The sequence below is a fragment of the Bos indicus genome, chromosome 5, assembly GCF_029378745.1.
Source record: "Bos indicus isolate NIAB-ARS_2022 breed Sahiwal x Tharparkar chromosome 5, NIAB-ARS_B.indTharparkar_mat_pri_1.0, whole genome shotgun sequence".
NCBI classification, from domain to species: domain Eukaryota; kingdom Metazoa; phylum Chordata; class Mammalia; order Artiodactyla; family Bovidae; genus Bos; species Bos indicus.
Genome location: NC_091764.1, coordinates 86,146,487 through 86,159,200, shown reverse-complemented (window position 1 = coordinate 86,159,200; position 12,714 = coordinate 86,146,487). Strand labels below are relative to the sequence as shown.

The 12,714-nt window shown below is 35.8% G+C and overlaps 1 protein-coding gene across 35 annotated transcripts in view; it reads right to left on the bottom strand.

The window, feature by feature from the left end:
- Window positions 1–12,714, bottom strand: part of SOX5 (SRY-box transcription factor 5) — a 1,171,821-nt gene that overhangs the window by 434,922 nt on the left and 724,185 nt on the right. The gene's annotated exons all lie outside the window — the stretch shown is intronic.

The following is a 12,714-nucleotide window of genomic DNA, read 5'->3' as shown; positions in this document are numbered from 1 at the left end:
ATCATTTGGCAGAAGAAAACCAAAAGAAAATGTGGAGTTCTAGGTAGATTTCTACTGGCTATCATCAAAAAGCAAACTGAAATAATAGCTACTTCAGAATGGAGTGATATCAAGAACTTTCCACGTGTGTTCAGTCATGTTCGACTCTTTCTGACCCCATGGACTGTAATCCGCTAGGCTCCTCTGTCCATGGGATTTTCCAGGCAAGAATACTGGAGTGGGTTGACATTTTCTGCTTCAGGGGATCTTCCTAACTCAGGGATCAAACCTGCATCCCTTGCATTTTCTGCATTGGCAAGCAGATTCTCTACCACTGAGCCACCTGGGAAAGCCATCCAGATAAGTTTAAACATCACCAATTACCTGCCATATGGACTATATCCCCTCAGCTCATGGAGTATTTAGAAACTACTCAGAATTAATAAGCACTGATGTCATAGTCATAAGGAGTCTCAGTGAACTCCGGGAGTTGGTGATGGACAGGGAGGCCTGGCGTGCTGTGATCCATGGGGTCGCAGAGTCGGACAAGACTGATCTGATCTGATGTCATAGTACTGTCAAGAAATGTAAACTCTCTTTCATATTATGGGGTACTGTGAGCAAATATAAAAAACAGTAAAGAATTATATTCTAAGGGAAATTACATTTAAATTATATCGCTTGTTGAACTTTAATATTAGCAATGTTGTTTTAATGACAAACCCTGGGTAAAGTATGTTTTCTAATAAATAATCCATGTAGAATTCCTGATTCTTGAAACCAGAGTATTATCAAGGAATGTATTGTTAGAATTCCCACTTCGGTGTTAACATGGGCATCATTCCTGGAGTAATGACTAAAGTTTAGATTTTAAACATTTTTACCAAGCCGGGTGGCAATTTCTGCTTACGGGGATTTCTATCATGGATTTTTGAGTATCTAAAGAAGTATTAACTTCTAGAATTTTATACATGGATTCTTTTTGCATGCTATTTATGGGCACATACAGCTCTCTATACAGATCAAAGAAAATTATTGAAAGGTAACCTTCTGCTGTGGCAGAAATAATTTTTGGATTTTATATCATGTGGTTTTAGAGGACAGAGGCTGAACTATTCACTCATTCATTTAATATTTACTGAGTGTCTACTCCTTGCCAGGGGCCCTATCTTGTGGAAGTTAGCATATAAAAAGATAATTATAATGCTATATAATATACAAAATATCTACAGTGATATAATAAAAGAAGAGTTAAAAGGAGAAATTAAGAGAAATTGCATTTAGGCTTAGTGTTAAAAGAACCTTCCAACTGTCAGAGTCAACCAAAAATGCTTGTCTCCTGGGATACTGAACATCACAATACTTTAAGCACCCAAACAGAAGACAGTTAGATCACATATCAGAAATGCTAATGAGAGGATTCAAGCATACATACCTCTAAAAGCCTGGACTAGTTGACTTTTATAGTTCCTTTGAAAGCTAAGATTTTATTCTTTTTAAAAAGAACGGGTATGGTTTGTTAATAACTTATATTATGGTATATATTATGGTGAGCAACAGAATTGAATTGGCCTAAGGTCAAATTCGGAGAAAGCAATGGCACCCCACTCCAGTACTCTTGCCTGGAAAATCCCATGGATGGAGGAGCCTGGAAGGCTGCAGTCCATGGGGTCGCTGAGGGTTGGACACAACTGAGTGACTTCACTTTCACTTTCATGCATTGGAGAAGGAAATGGCAACCCACTCCAGTGTTCTTGCCTGGAGAATCCCAGGGATGGGGGAGCCTGGTGGGCTGCTGTCTATGGTGTCGCACAGAGTCAGACACGACTGAAGTGACTTAGCAGCAAGGTCAAATTAGAAAATGTTGGAAAATGGAAATTATAATAGTTTAAATAAGAAGTTTCATGAGAACCAACTGACTGGACATCTACTACGGGATTATGGATCATTCTTTATGACACAGTAACTGATAATGTGAATATTTTATAAAATACACAAATTATATAAATGTTTTATTAATATTTAAAATATGTAAATGAAAAATATTTGAAAATATTTGAAAATAGTTTTAAAGACAATAGTACAAAACTGGTAATAAGTAATTTAAGTTACACTGTAAGACTAATAGTAGACTTGAAATGATTAACCTTTCTTCATTCTTCTTTCTAGTCATTAGCATTTCTAAGTCGCTTCAGTCGTGCCTGACTCTGTGCGACCCCATAGACGGCAGCCTACCAGGCTCTGCCATCCCTGGGATTCTCCAGGCAAGAACACTGGAGTGGGTTGCCATTTCCTTCTCCAAGTCATTAGCATGTATTTATGTTTAATATAAATACAGACAGATGATGAGTACATTTTGTATTTACTAACAATACAACCATAGTAATTTCCTTGACTTTGTTTGCCCACTTGTAACAATTTTTTAGGGTCTTTTATAGAATATTTTTTACTTAAAGTACTTTAAAGCATATGGTTCCAAGAGACGTTTAATTTGAGGTAAAATGGGCATACAATTTTAACATCTTATTTCCCTCCAAGTATCATTTAATCTACTACAAAGAACTAATAGTAAGTAAAAAAAACCCTGAAGCTAGTAATGATTCTCTCAAGAAGGAAATGACAACTCAGTCCAGTATTCTTGCCTGGGAAAACTCATGGACAGAAGAACCTGGCAGGCTGTAGTTGTGGGATCGTAACAGAGTCAAACACGACTTAGCAACTAAACACCAAAAAAAAGTAATCAACATCATCTTAGGATCAATCAAAAACTCAGAATAAAAATTGTACCTTATAACTCATTTCAGGTAATGAATCTGGTTCTTTTTGGCTAAGCATAGTCCTAGGTGTAAGCATATGGTACATACGAAAGTTCAGCTGTATCCGATCACAGTTTTCAAATGTTTTATCTCCCTAAAGTGAAGTCGCTCAGTTGTGTCTGACTCTTTGTGACCCCATGGACTGTAGCCTGCCAGGCTCTTCCATCCATAGGATTTTCCAGGCAAGAATACTGGAGTGGGTTGCCATTTCCTTCTCCAGGGCATCATCCCAACCCAGGGATTGAACCTGGGTCTCCTGGACTGAAGGCAGACTCTTTAATGCTCCCTAAATCATCAATTAAATATTTTGCCTAAAATCAACATTATTTTAAAAATTCGATTAAAAATCAGGATGCACTGCAGGATGTCACAAAGCTCCAGAGAATTAGAGGCCCAAGACAGGTAGTATCACTGAGCAAAGAATATGACTGTGCAAATGCCTGCAGTGTGTGGAGTCCTGGCCACAGGAAGATGGTGGCCATTTGCAGAGCACACGCCCAAACTAAAGTGGTGGCTGTGACCTTGCTCAGGCTCACAGTTTTCAGGGGCGACTTCTGGCTCAACATTGTCAAAACATCTAATAAAGAGGAAAACCCCGAAATCTGGAATTTTAGAAGAAATCTCCAAAATTTTAACATTAGTAAAAATCTAGTAAAATCAACAGAAAAGCAACATACACTACAGCCAGTCCATCAGATTGTGATGTTTGCTTTAACGTGAATCTAACAGTGAACAGAGTATCTGATATGAGAAGTATCCCAGAATATGTCAGTGTTGCTGTCATTTTAGCTATGGTTCTTTCACTCAAATGAGGCAGAAACAAAGTGGACACTTACCTAATACATCACACAAAATGAAACGACTCTCTGTTATTCTATCTACCTAACTACCAATCTTCCGATGTACCTGACTAATCTAATCTTTGTCACTGTACAAGCAGTCACTAATCCTACCCCTATTTATGGCTAAGGAAGCCAAGGGACAGAGCTGAAGTGACTTGTCCAAAGTTGCACAATTAGTAGGCGTCAGGGCAGAATTCATTTCTGAGTTTTTGGTCCCAGAGTCTGCGCTTTTAAACACTACATTATTTCTACTGCCGATTTCTATGACATGGCTTAAATACACAAACTTTCACAAAAAACAAACCTACCCAAAAAAATGACATATCTTCTGGCAAATATATTTATACCACTTATGAATGAGTAAGACAGTCTGGAAAATTAGATTCCAAAATGCTGAAACCATGGGATAATTTGAATGGTTTATTATAATATTTGACATTAAAACTGTCCCAGAAAATCCCATACGTGATTAATAGACTCTATTATAAATCTAATCTATTGTCTGTAGCCCTGTTGTCAAATATTCGCATTTATTTAATCAGCACCCTTTTTGCCCAAAGGTCTATTCACTTAAGGCATTTTCTCTTTTCTGAAAGTTTTTCTTATTTTTGCTGCAAAACGAAAAAAAAAAGAGGAGGGTATAAAAGCATTAATTGTAATACATTTCCAAACAGGAATATTCTAATATAATAAAACTATTCTACCACAGTGATAGAAAAGAAGCCTTATTTCCAATAATGTGCCACTTAATTTTCATATATCTGAGGTACAATTCCCTGATTCCCATATGTTACTTGTATTTCAGTTGAAGGTGATCTTCAGTATACATTCCAAGACTTTAGGATTGTCTAGTCTGATCTTTAAAGGACTCAGGTAGCCTACTCAGGTCATTCTTTAACTGAGTAATAAGAAGAATTAAAGAAATAAAATTCCCAGCATGGATCAATAACATTTCGCTTCCGGCATCCTATTTCCCATTTTTATTTAGATCTTAGTTGACTACAGGAATCAAAACATTCATGGAGATTACATATGAATCGGAAGGAGAAACTTCTTGATGTTTTTTCCATGAAATCATCTCATGAAGAGCCAAAAGAAAACATGAATGCCACTGGTTTGATCCTATCCTTTAAGAGATACCCCTGTCAAAAACTGTCTATAAATTGGAGAAAATAAGTATATTAGTGGGCAAATCTGAAAAAAAAATTTTTCTTCACCTAGACTTAAATGTCCATATTAACTTTGAGGGACTCAGAATAAACAATTTGTAAGGACTTCCCTGGTGGCTCAGACGGTAAAGCGTCTGTCTACAATGTGGGAGACCTGGGTTTGATCCCTGGGTTGGCAAGATTCCCTGGAGAAGGAAATGGCAACCCACTCCAGTACTCTTGCCTTGAAAATCCCATGGACGGAGGAGCTTGGTGCAGGCTACTATCCATGGGGTCGCAAAGAATCCGGCACAACAGAGCGACTTCACTTAACTTCAAAGGGTATGTTCCTCAGCATGATTCAAATCAAAAGTATCTTGTTCATTAAGATGGGGTCTATAAACAATGCTGATAAAGGCTAACAGTATGTGTTGTAAAAATAATATATTAAAAAGATTGAAGAGATAACTAGGTAGAAGCAATATTTATAATGGCAGTTTTATAAAGACAGAGACCGTGTATATTTTCTTCTTGCTGTGCACCTTGGGCTAATACAGTGTCTGACACATGAAATAATTTTTGACTGTCCAAATACATACATGACTCTTGCTTCTACAGTGTGTAAACAATTACTGGTACACCATCCACCTAATATACCCTTTCAAAGGGAATTAACTTAAAATCGCTCTGTACTGCCAAAGAAGCCTAATAAAGAAGTCCAAAAATAATCAACAGGAGCAGTGCATCAATCAGAGGAGGTCTGATCGTGATTAAATAAGAACATTTTAAAAAACCTCAAATTTCCGTTCATAAGTAGAATTTAAAGCAGCTGTTCACCACTGGCACACCACTAGCACAATGTCTGCCCTAAGAATTAAAAAAAGATAAAAAAAGAAAGAAAACAATGTGAATCACAGCAGCAGTGAAACTATGGCTCCAAGACCTCAAAGTTGATATGACCTTTAAAAAAAAAAAAAAGTAAAAATTCCACAGGGACAATTTTACATTTTCATATTGCACTGCAGACAAAAAGAATCTGGTTTTCCAATGCTGGGGCCTCTGTTTTTAAACATGAAGCAGAGGTGTTTCCCTTAGAAGCAAAGGTCTTAGGGGACATGTCTGTCACAGCAGTTATTTTCTGTTTCACTTGTTGGCAAACTTACATTTCAAAACAACAACAAAAACGAGCCTCCCCAGCTCCCTGTAAACCAAGGAGGTAGAAACAAAAAATATTTCAAAGCAAGAAAGCAAACAGACTGTGAGGACTGAAACTCAGACCAAAGGCATCTGCTCTCCAACTCCCACTTCCCACAAGCACCCAGCCTTCTTACAATCTTACAGATTTTCCTAAGAGATGTTGCCATTTTAGCTTTGTTTTTCCCTAAGTTCTGGCAATACCCATCACTGCAGGCAAGGCAGCAAAGCCACTAGCAGAATCCAAACCGGAAAACAGAAAAGCTGTTCTGTCTTTTCTTCCTTGCCACTCCATTACTAATTTATTTTTTCCAAAGTAAAACTCCTTCATTCTATCCAAAACAGCAATCGCTGACTTCCAGCATATTAACAATTATTTCATTAAAGGCAAGGAGCACAGAAATGATTATAGTCTGCAGGGCAAAAAAAAAAAAAAGACTAGTAGGCATACCGGACCCTTTCTCCTTGAGCCCACACTTTTCTCAGAGATGAATAATCCTATAAACTAGCTACTGTGTTCCTTCTTAAAAAAGACCAAAGCTACCTTTGTTTTCACTCCTTTCTAGTACACCTCCTTCTGAATCCCACCCAGTGTGGTGGTTGCCAACACAGTTACCTATTCAGTCTTGATTAAAAAACAAATAAATAAATAAAAGGGAAAAAAGAAGCAGAAAGATAAAAAAATAACAAGACAAAATGTCTAATGCCATGCTGCCATGAATAATCAATATAGCATTTAGAATACAAGAATATTACCAGATTCCTCAAAAGATACTTGTTTTGAAACTATCCACACACAGTGCTTATGTATTTTCCCTTTAAATTTAGAACTAACAACCCACAAAATAAACCCAGGGTTTTGTGTCCAAAAAGAAAAAAAACAAAAAACAACTCTGCTTCATATGAGTACAAAGAGAACAGGAAATCCGGCAACATTCATGGGTCACGTGTGCCTTATGTATATTTCTCCAATTTACTACATTTAGCTTCATATGTGTAGTGGAAATTCAAACCAGTCTGTAGATGATGATATTGATATTTCAGAGAAAGTCAAATACTACCGACAAATGATGGTTTCTGCAGTATTCATATGTGACTGTGTCAGACCCCACCATAAATAAATACATATATATATATACACATACATATATATATATATATATATATATATATATATATTCAATGGCCATAAAATCTACCCTGTTTGAAAATTCAAATCCAATTCAACAAGCATTTCTTGAGTGTTGATACTATATTTGGTATAAGGAAATAAAGATGATTAAATCATAGCTGATGTACTCAGACTAGTGACATCACAACCTGATAAGACACAGCTGTGAGAAATACTGTAAACAGATGTAGAAAGAAGATGCCATGAAAGTCATGGAGGAAGTAAATAACTTTCTAAGTCAGTCAAAAGAGGCATCAGAAAGCAGATAACATCTAAAGAGATAATTAAAGGATGAGGTGATAACAGTGACACACACACACACACACACAAGACAGAAAAGCACAGAAAGAAGTGTAGAGAGACATAGAGCACCCAGAGATAAGGGTAGAGATGGGAATCAATACTTAAGTAACTAGGTAAGTGGTGGAGTAGGCTTCCCTGTGGCTTAGACAGTAAAGAAATCTGCCTGCAACACGGAAGACCCAGGTTTGATCCTTGGGTCAGGAAGATCCTCTGGAGAAGGGAATGGCAAGCCACTCCAGTATTCTTGTCCGGAGAATCCCATGGACAGAAGAGCCTGGTGGGTTACAGTCCACGGGGTCACAGTCAGACATGGCTAAGTGACTGACACACTAAGTGACTCGACAACAAAATAGCCAGGAGGTCTGATTAAGGTCGAATTATTTAATGAACATCCCCTGAATACCAACAAAGTACCTGAGTTATTTAGCATGAGTATGCTGCAGAGTTATCAGAAGTTATTAAATTAAGAAGCAAATGCCCCCAAAATATGTTAACGTAAAGCCCATCATGCAATTCCCACTCCAGGCTGAAAAATTAACTTTTCCATTGCCTACTAGTCAATCCTATTGTTTGGGACCCTCCACAGCTTGTCCCCAGCTTGTGTATTTTATACCTTACGTTTTAGTCACAGAAGATTCTTGTAAGTCCAAAGCTGAGCATGATTATATAGTTTGGTTCATGTCAGAGCTCAATCTTGCAACCCTAGGCCAGGGGCTCCAAGAGCTTATACAACCAACCTCCAGACCCAGTTCAGAAATCAGCACCTTTATGAAACTTTCTTCTGTTTTTCTGGTTTGAATTTATTTTTCCCTACTTTGAGCTCAAGGCAATTACATGAGGATCTACTGTAGCTGCTTCATTATTTACTTTGGTGATATTTACATGAACTTTTCTACCATCCAAATGAAGGCTGTTAAGGGAGATTATTTCCCCCAGTGAGTGATAGTCACTCAATCATGTCCAACTCTTTGTGACCCCATGGATTGTACCCTGCCAGGCTCCTCTGTCCATGGGATTCTCCAGGCAATAATACTGGAATGGCCTGTCATTTCCTTCTCCATTATTTCTCTGAAATGCCAACTAAATAGGCTCTGGTTATAGAATATGTTTGATGAATATTTATTGAACTGTATCTAGATAAAATATTTAGGTGTGTTTGTATTTTTTAATGATCATAAAATTTTATAAAGGTAGCAGATATATCAAACTTCTGATACGAATTTAACATCAGAGATGAAACATATGAAGGATGTCATATCAGTGTAATTACACAGGTAATTAGATATACTACACAATCATTGCTGTCTTAGCCTCTGGAACTTGTGGTAAGCCTTCCTGGATGTTTTCTACCCAGAATCAGAATTTAACATAAAAAAAATTATATAAAAGACAGTATGTAGAATAAAATATTTGAAGCTAAAAATACAAATCTTATATAAGTTGACAAATTAAGGTGAACTTTTTTTGAACACACCAAAAGTACTGAGGTAATGCTTTCTTCTCTATCAGAAGTTCCTCAGTTATGAGTAAAAATGATTCATGTTTATATCAGGTGCAACGGAGAAATATTATAACATTTATAAGGTCCAGAACTAACAGGCTATCCATAACCTAACCTTTCAATTGATATAATCTTACAGGATAAGTGAATATTTGCTATAATGTTAAATATAAAGAGAAAAAATTGAAAAAAAAATGTATCCAGGAATTCACAGAATGTTTATATCAGAAAGATTTGTTAAAAATATTTAAATTATTACTATTGACTTTAGGACATTCAATAATTTATACTTCAATATGGTCATCATTTTCAACCTAACAAAAGCTTGGATAAACTCATATTTTAAAATTCATATAGTTTCAATTTTACATTTTTAAAATCCTTATCTCATGAAATAAATAGAAAACTCATGTATCATATCAAATTATCACATATATGTTACCAAGGATTTGAATTTGTACAATTATCATAGGTATATACTGTTTTCATAACATAGCCACAAACTACAATTATAACCTCACACATAAGCACTGGCTCTTTGCTACAGGTAAAATTCAATGGAATTTCACACACCAAGAATGCATAAAGTGCTTTAATAATTCTATGTGTTATATCTGAATTAATTTACTGAGTAAATTCAATACTAGTGGAAAGCAAGTTCTACATTAGTATGATTTTTATCATCTCCTTAATATTCAAATTATAGTAGAGTGGTTCATAGTTGGTCCCTGACATTATCTTCTCTAGCACTCCTCTCTTATATAATAAGAAATACTTCACATGCAATCTCATAATATAATTGGCAATTTACTGATAGGTTCCATAAACATTTTCCTTTGAAAACTCCATCTCAAGATCCAGTTAAATATGAAGATGAATAGTAAATGTAAATGGTGAATAGTAATCTATACCTAGGAAAGTAATTACAGTGCTGTTTTAAAATCTTGAGATGTTTATAATCATATTACATTGTTTAAAGATCAATACTCAATGCCATACACCGTTTTACCAAAATAAATCTGTTTTCATCCAATAATATTTTTAAGAAACTATATAAAACCCATTTCCTTATCCCAATTTTCTTATAAATAAATGCACTTTGAAAACCTGACAAATGATATACTTTTGTATGCTGCTCTGACAATATTATATGTAATATTTTATTTCTCTTAATCCTCACAATATGCAGTTAAAAATGATAATTAAAATATCTCACTAGGGAGTATAGCATGGCATGAACCAAGTAACATGGATGCTGGTGATCAGTAACTCTATAGCCATATTGTAGTACTTAGCCTCTGCATATCAGCCCTGTTAGGTACTAGATGAGGATACAGATTCAGTAAGGATAAGAGGTAATCAAAAGTAATCAATATACATAATCAATGTAATATTTCCATAACACTAGGATGACTTGTAATAGCTAATCCATATTTACTACCATATTTTTATTTTTTATTTTATTGGATTTGATTGAATCTGGACTTGAATTCTTCAGCATCACATTTATAGATTCTCTTTACAAAGGCATTTTCAATAATGTATTCAGTGATACATGTTCCAAGAAGTAAACAGGTGTTAAGAAGAAAGTTTCTCTTATCAATTAGAAGAAATCTACATTAAAAGTTTATTTCTTTTTCTTTACTATAGGACCTGAGCCTGTTATATATGCAGAAGGGGAGGAAAAAATAAGCTATGTTTTTCAGGCAAAGAGCCATCTATATGGGAAAAGTAAATATTATAAAGACATAAAATATTCTCAATTAACAGGTTTAATCTACTTTTGATCAATATCCCCATGTGGACAACTTAATTTTTAGATTATGTTCAGTCTATTCAAAATTCTATGCTTTTTTCTATAGTACTTCATTTCAAAGTGTTAGGTAGTAAGTTAGGCATGAGCAAGGAGGGGTGGCCTAGACGAAAAGAACACCAACTGATCTCTAAATCCCACTGCAGACACACCCTGGAGAGCTCACAGATATGCTAGAAAAACCAGAGAGACTTTTTCAACTCCTGTTGCATGTGCCCTAGGCACACAATGGATACAAACTAACTACAAGTTTTTCTCCAACTTTAGCAGTACTCCTTTAAGGCTCAATACTTAGGTATGTCCTCAAGTAACCTTAGGCAGCCAGGAGCCCTTTAAGAGTTCATAAGTATTACCTACATATATCTGATTATAACAGACTGAATTATGGGAAAGACATGCACAATACAGCCTGGTGTTATGTAACTTGCAACTGTCAATTAAAAGTCTCGGTCTACACCCACCTAGATGAATATGTAAAAGCCCTATTTTGCATGTGCCCAGACATGCCCCCTTTCCTGACTGGCCTTGAGCATACACCAATTTGCATTCTCTTTCTTGATTGGTGGTGGGCACAAGCCCTATTTTGTACAGGGCAGAACCACAAGGAAACAGGAAGTGTAAAAAGGGGAAGCCAAGAGGGATCATGGCCTCTCCTTTGGGGCTGGCCTGCTTCCGCATCTCAGGAGTGTACTATCCACTGTCTGTTTAATAACAGTTCTAAAAAAAAATTTTTTTTTTTTTAATTTTTAAAAAAAGTTCTGCTTGAGTTGTAACTGAGCTGAAAAACTACTCTGTTGTTTCAAATCCTTCCTAGGACAAGACAAGAGCCAAGAAATCCTGCCTGCTTGAGGTGTCATTAGCCGATTATTCCAGTTAACTGATCCAACAGAAACATCACCACATCCATTTTTGTCCTATCAAAAGAAGCATATTTTGGTGACAGATTTGAGTGATTAAAAAAAAGAAAGAAAGAAAGAAATGGTGTGAAAGAGAATAGTTAAGGCTGCCCACGAAATCTGCTTATCAGAAGCACAATTCTCAAAAACTTAGACTGGAAGGTTCACCAATTTCAGAAGAGAAGATGTCAAGAAGCTTGTTTCCAAGAGGACTTAACATGGATATGGATTCAGCAACAGGATGAAGAATTTCTTGTTACATGCCATGAAGGACCCCATGATTCTTCTCTATTATCTTTAGTACAAAAATGAAGAAACAAAGGATCTAGCTCTACAAATAAAAATAAAATTAGAATAGTCCTAATTAATTTGTGAACCTGATTTTTTAAAACTGGACATTCCTTGCTTTTCTTTTTTCCAAAAGAACAGTAATCTGGATTACATGTATCAACTATCTCAAAAATTTTTATTAGCAAAGTCCTTTTTCATTGTCCCTCACCATTATATCAAGTAATCAAATTCACCTAAAATAAGCTGTATAACCTCTTTGTTGTGGCTCTTGATTCTAAGATAACTTCTACATGTGAAAGAAAGCAGGGTTATTCTTTCCACTGAAAGTATATCACTTCCGTGAAGAATTCATGGTATTCTACAAAAGGCACTCCCTCTCATTTTTCATTGCTTTCTTTGTCTCCAAGTCCCCTCCTCCCTCTCTCTCTCTGTCTTCTGCTAACTCTTGATCTGGCTCTCTTACTTTTTGGGCAGGCATACATGCATACCTATATACCAGTACAGCTATAAAACTTAAGATGTGAGACAGTGTGCTTTTCCTAAGTAGTGGAAAATACTTCACCTGTTTAATGATGATGACCACTAACAAAGTGTTCTTTTAATTTTCCCATTTTAATTCATAGGCTATTTAGTACCTACAAATCACTCTCTATCATTGTTTAGTAACAAGTTTTATCATCTGTATTTTGCTGCAAAGAAATAAAACTATAATTAAAAATCTATCTTTGACAAATAGGCAAAACAGTGCTTCTGTTCAATT